General features: G+C 42.8%; 1 protein-coding gene across 1 annotated transcript in view; it reads left to right on the top strand.

Annotated features, from left to right (window-relative positions):
• The first annotated feature begins 5,501 nt into the window (after positions 1–5,501).
• Positions 5,502–6,000, top strand: part of LOC143788614 (dimethylaniline monooxygenase [N-oxide-forming] 2-like) — an 82,885-nt gene continuing 82,386 nt past the window's right edge. Inside the window, exon 1 of the mRNA XM_077278414.1 lies at positions 5,502–5,653. The gene's annotated coding sequence lies outside the window, so the exon portion shown is untranslated. The remainder of the gene's footprint in view (positions 5,654–6,000) is intronic.

Here is a 6,000-nt window from a genome sequence, read left to right as displayed (position 1 = left end):
AAGCCACATCTTAATTGAAACTTCAATTCAAAGGTCTAAGCACTGTCCTAGACCCTGATACCTCATCCCTGATTAGGATTCTAAAGTGCTAGGGACCCAAGGGGTTGATCCCCTTTTTATACACCCAGTTACTAAGCATGCTCCTCATAATATGTTTCAACAGCAAATAATAACAAGCAAGTCCAAATGAATATGGTCCGTCAATTCTACCTGACTCCTAGCAGGTTATATAAAATGGGTAGATCCACCACTGCAGATTGGCATAGATGTGGGGAAGAGGTAGCAGATTTTTACACCTGATGCTGTATTGTCCTTATACTGCAGACTTTTGGTAAGAGGTCATAGCTATCCTCATCACAATTATACAGTTCCGTGTGCCATTCTAACCTAAGGTGTGTTTATTAAAAATTCTTGATGAGAAGACCTGGCCTCACTACCCTCGCACTATTCTCATGGAAACATTGTTTGTGGCTTTCAAGGCTATTGCCAGAAGATGAATGGACAGAAGATTCCCATGAATTTCACACTGGGTCAATATGGTAAATATTGCAGCTTCCTATGAGAGAGTGGTATATAAAAATATACACTGTGCTGAAAAATCTGATAAGGTCTGGAAGCCTTGGTTTTACTCCCTTTGACTCACATTAGTCCCCAGGCGATTAAGACATGGGTGTCTTATGCTCTTGGTTAAGATATTAGAGCCATGGTATGTTAAGGGCACGGTAACTTTGCCAGACAGTATTAATGAGCTTTGAAAAGTACTGTTTGTTCTTTTGTTCTATGATGTAACCTTGTTGTGTTATGTAATCTTCAATAAAATTAGTTTAAAAAAAAAGTAAAATGTTGTGGTATTCTTGCTTCATTGGATTATTGTAAATAAAAAAAAGTGTATGTTTTGTTTGTAAACCTAATATGGGGGCTTAAGAGAACTTGACATCTGATATATGCTGCCCAATCCTTGGGTTAAAGGTATCAGGCTTTGGCTGTTTGAACACAGCCATGTATGTTAGACTCTGAAAATCTGGGGCGTTTCAGAGAAAAACTTTTTATAGGTCCGAGGCCGCACTATAGATTAGTCAGACAGGCAAATCCCTGATGGCTTCTCTCCACTTGCTGCCTTGGATTGACAGGTCCCTGAATATACATGCACGTAGGTAGAGGCCTGAATGTATTTCAGAGTCAAACATACCTGACATAGTACGTAAAGTCAGTGCCTGATACATGCTGCCCATGGATTGTGCAGCATGTATCAGATGTCAGGTTCACTTTAAATAATTTTGATTGCAACTGTATCTGTAAGGGCAGCATACAGTAAAAATTGGTCCAATTTTGCTAATTAGACTCTGATCAGAGTTTGATGAGAGAGTGATCAGAGTGTGGTACAGTTTTCTCAGAGATAGAAATAAAAAAAAAAAAGTTTTTCCACCTTCTCTATTATGTCTGTGAAAATTTGCCACACTAGACATGAATGGATGAATGACATCCGAATCTTGAAGGTAAAATCTTGCATGCCACGATTTTTTTTCTTGGACCACTCGGTCCAAGGAAAAAAAAAATCAGACATATGCAGAGCCCCATAGAACAACATGGGGACAAGTGATAGCCTTCAAAACCACAGACAGCACTCTTCCGAATTATATGGTCATCTGCACGAGCCGTACGATGAAGAGTGCACCCAATTAATAATCCTGAAATAACCTTCAAAGTAACCTTCACATTCTTTACAGTCCACCTTTTACACATATCTCTGGGACCTTGATACTGTTATTTTAGAAACAAAACCCAGAATGTTGTTCTGCAGTTTCGATGTGAATACTTTTCTGCCCAATGATGACAGAAGTATTCTAGGAGTGAAACCTTTATTGGCTAACCAGAAAATAATATGTTTGCAAGCTTTCAGAGCACAGTGGCTCCTTCTTCAGGCAAGATTACAAAAATCAGTTCTGCAGTTTCTAATTATGTAATCAATTCACCATTAAAATTGCTCATGTATTTAACAGTTATGGATGCAGACAGGGCCGTATTTGCCACTAGTCACGTGAGGGCACGTGCCTAGGGCAGGGACAATGCAGGGGGCGGCACCTGAGCAAGGTTTGTTGTGTTTTTTTTTTTTATAAAAGCTGGGTCACCTCCCGACCGACCCCGCCCCCCGCCCCCCCTGGCTGCCCGCCCGCCCACCTCCCACCCACCTTCCTTGAAGACGATACTCACCTTGCTCCAGCGATGCCTGGTCTCGGCTTCTGCAGCGCTCCTGAATGAGCGGTCACGTGGTACCACTCATTAAGGTAATGAATATGCGCATATTCATGACCTTAATGAGCGGTATCACATGACCGCTCACGCAGGAAGATGGTGCAGCTCCGGGAGTCGGAACAGAGCCAGAGGGACGTCGGCGCGGCCGCGCGGTGAGGAACAGGTGAGTATGAGGGACGGGGGGGACAGGGGAGGGGGGATGAAGGAGAACGGTAAGCCGCGCCATGCAACATGGGAGTGGGGGGTGGGGTGGAGAGATGAGCCATGCATACAGGGGGGGATATGAGCCATGCATACAGGAGGGGGAAATATGAGCCATGTATACAGGGGGAGAATATGAGCCATGCATACAGGGGGGAAATATGAGCCATGCATACGGGGGGGTGAAATATGAGCCATGCATACGGGGGGGAATACGAGCCATGCATACAGGAGGGGGGAATATGAGCCATGCATACAGGGGGGGAATATGAGCCATGCATACAGGAGGGGGGTCATTATACAGTATTGAGCATCATGTGGGATCATTATACAGTACTAGATTGTGGCCCGATTCTAACACATCGGGTATTCTAGAATATGCATGTCCCCGTAGTATATGGACAATGATGATTCCAGAATTCGCGGCAGACTGTGCCCGTCGCTGATTGGTCGAGGCAACCTTTATGACATCATCGTCACCATGGCAACCATTATGACATCTACGTCGATACTGTGCCCGTCGCTGATTGGTCGAGGCCATCTACGTCGATACTGTGCCCGTCGCTGATTGGTCGAGGCCGCCAGGCCTCGACCAATCAGAGACGCGGGATTTCCATTATGACATCATCGTCGCCATGCTGTGCCCGTCGCTGATTGGTCGAGGCCGCCAGGCCTCGACCAATCAGAGACGCGGGATTTCCAGGACAGACAGACAGACAGACAGAAAGACAGACAGACGGAAAAACCCTTAGACAATTATATATATAGATGGAGAACTGTGTGGCCATTATACAGTATTGAGCATCATGTGTGGCCGTTATAAAGTATGGAGCATCATGTGTGGCCAATGGCCATAATACAGTATGGAGCATCAGGTGTGGCCATTATACAGTATGGAGCATCATGTGTGGCCATTATACAGTATTGAGCATCATGTGGGATCATTATACAGTATGGAGAACTGTGTGTGGCCGTTATACAGTATGGAGCACTATGTGTGGCCATTATACAGTATGGAGCACTATGTGTGGCCATTATACAGTATGGAGCACTATGTGTGGCCATTATACATTATGGAGCATCATGTGTGGCCATTATACAGTATTGAGCAAGCATCATGTGTGGCCATTATACAGTATGGAGAACTATGTGTGGCCATTATACAGTATGGAGCATCATGTGTGGTGGCCGTTATACAGTATTGAGCATCATGTGTGGCTATTATACAGTATGGAGCATCATGTGTGGCCATTATACAGTATTCAGCATCATGTGTGGCCATTATACAGTATTGAGCAAGCATCATGTGTGGCCATTATACAGTATGGAGAACTATGTGTGGCCATTATACAGTATGGAGCATCATGTGTGGTGGCCGTTATACAGTATTGAGCATCATGTGTGGCTATTATACAGTATGGAGCATCATGTGTGGCTATTATACAGTATGGAGCATCATGTGTGGCCATTATACAGTATTCAGCATCATGTGTGGCCATTATACAGTATGGAGCACTGTGGCCATATTTTTTTTGTTTATAATTATTGTATATAAAACAGTGTGATCAGCAGTGCTAAATGGCTGTGGTTGGGACGTGGATATGGGTGTGACAAGTTGTGAAATGGGTGTGGTCAAAGGCGTGGCCTAAAATTTGCCGCGGTGCACTACGCCCGCCGCAAACTTTATTCCTCCTTCCCTTCTTCAAAAGTTGGGAGGTATGGTATTGCATTTGCCAGATCATGGCAAGTGCTGCAAATCCCACAGGGAATGAATGAGGCCGAACGCAGTGTTGCCGTAAGTGAAAAGGCAGAAAAACTGCCGTATTTGCTGCAAAAGGCGACTAACACATCAGCGATTCTTGCCAAAGTCACTGCCGATAGTGTCATACTCACCAAAGGGGGAGGCAGCACTAAAAGTGCCTAGGGCAGCAGAAACTGTAAATACGGCCCTGGATGCAGATATCACAAGGTTTTCATTAATCTGTCATGGTGTGCTATTCTTGAAGCTTTGTCCACTGCTAAGTTAGGTCTAAAGAAAGGTATTTTACCATTATAAACAGAAGTCCTAATGCAGGGCTGATAGGTATCGCATTTAGGAGCTCTGCTTTGTTCACAGGGTGCGCCATTGTCTTATGCTGAGGGGCACAGCGTCTCTGAATAGGGGTCAGTACCTACTTTATATATATTCAGCGTTCTCTTGAGATTTTTTCATGTTGTCATTTACTGTACATGTTTTCCCATTCCTGTATGATGGAATGCAACAATGGATCATGCACTTGCACTTTATTTTATATTATCGGTTTTTGGCCTCAAAGTTCAATCATGCAGCTTATGCATGGTTCACTTTCCCTTAATAGTTTACATATCTGAAGTCATTTTATGTATTGTTATTCATCTGTATAAAATAAATTCATTATTATCTGGATTCTGATCACACATTTTAAAAACTTTTTGGTATTATTCATATACGTATAATCATGGTGCACCCCTTATCATGCCTTTTTAAATGTTTTTCTGTGCAATTTATTCCCTTTCAGCACCACTCCAGCTGGTTTTTTTTTACGCTGAAGTGGTGTTGAAACCTTAGTTCTCTTCTTCCGGTCCCAGTTTTCCATACCATTCCGTTCCTGCAGTGCCATCTTGTTAGCGCAGTTTCTGACTGGCCAGAACTCAGAAGCTATGTCAAAAGCTCTCAACGTAAGTCTATGAGAGCCAGAACGAGGTACAAATTAGGCTCTCAGAGACTTACAGTGATTAGTGACCTCCGGCTCACTCCATGAAACACTGGAGCAGCCGACAGGTCATAAATGGCAGGAGATGGATGGAGCGGGTGCAAAAACTGTTGAAAATGCTGGAAGGTGAGTATCAGACAGGGGTCAGGGAACTTGGATTTTAAGCACCACTCCAGTGGTCAAATAAAAAAAAATGCTGAAGTGGTGCTTTAAATGAAGTACCTCTGACTTTGACTCTGCTTTGTACACAGGGTGCTGCTTTGTATTCACTACACCGCACTCAAAGATTTTTTTTTTACTGGGTGGAGTAATATTTCATCACATCTGCCTAAAGGAACATTCCAAACTGTTATATCTTAAGAGGATCATCTTGCTCCCTCATTCTCTTGATTAATTGTATCCCCTTGAATTACTCTTGTTTAGCAAAGAATACTAGTCTGCTGAAAAGAAAGTTCAGGCATCAAACAGTAAGTATACTCTGAATTCCCTCGTCCTGTTTCTATTATTGATCCTACATTTTGTGCACCTTAATGTTGGAATTAGAAATAATTAATTAAGTTATATAATACTTATTACAACATTTATAAAGTAATCTAAATCTGTAGCTTAAATTGATTTTAGGCGCAGTACACCAGCCCTTCTGGCTGGAAAATAACTAATATATACCGTATGTGGTTATAATTAAAAACGAACGGTTAAAAGGTTAAAAACTTTGATATAGTGTGTGTGTGTGTGTGTGTGTGTGTGTATACACATACACACACAGTGATTGGAAGAATGGGTATTTAAAGAGGAGCTGCTCTTATTTTATTCT

The sequence above is a fragment of the Ranitomeya variabilis genome, chromosome 8 (genome assembly GCF_051348905.1).
Source record: "Ranitomeya variabilis isolate aRanVar5 chromosome 8, aRanVar5.hap1, whole genome shotgun sequence".
In the NCBI taxonomy this organism is placed as follows: Eukaryota; Metazoa; Chordata; class Amphibia; order Anura; family Dendrobatidae; genus Ranitomeya; species Ranitomeya variabilis.
Note: the sequence above shows the minus strand (reverse complement) of the source record. Positions and strands in the feature narration are given on the sequence as shown.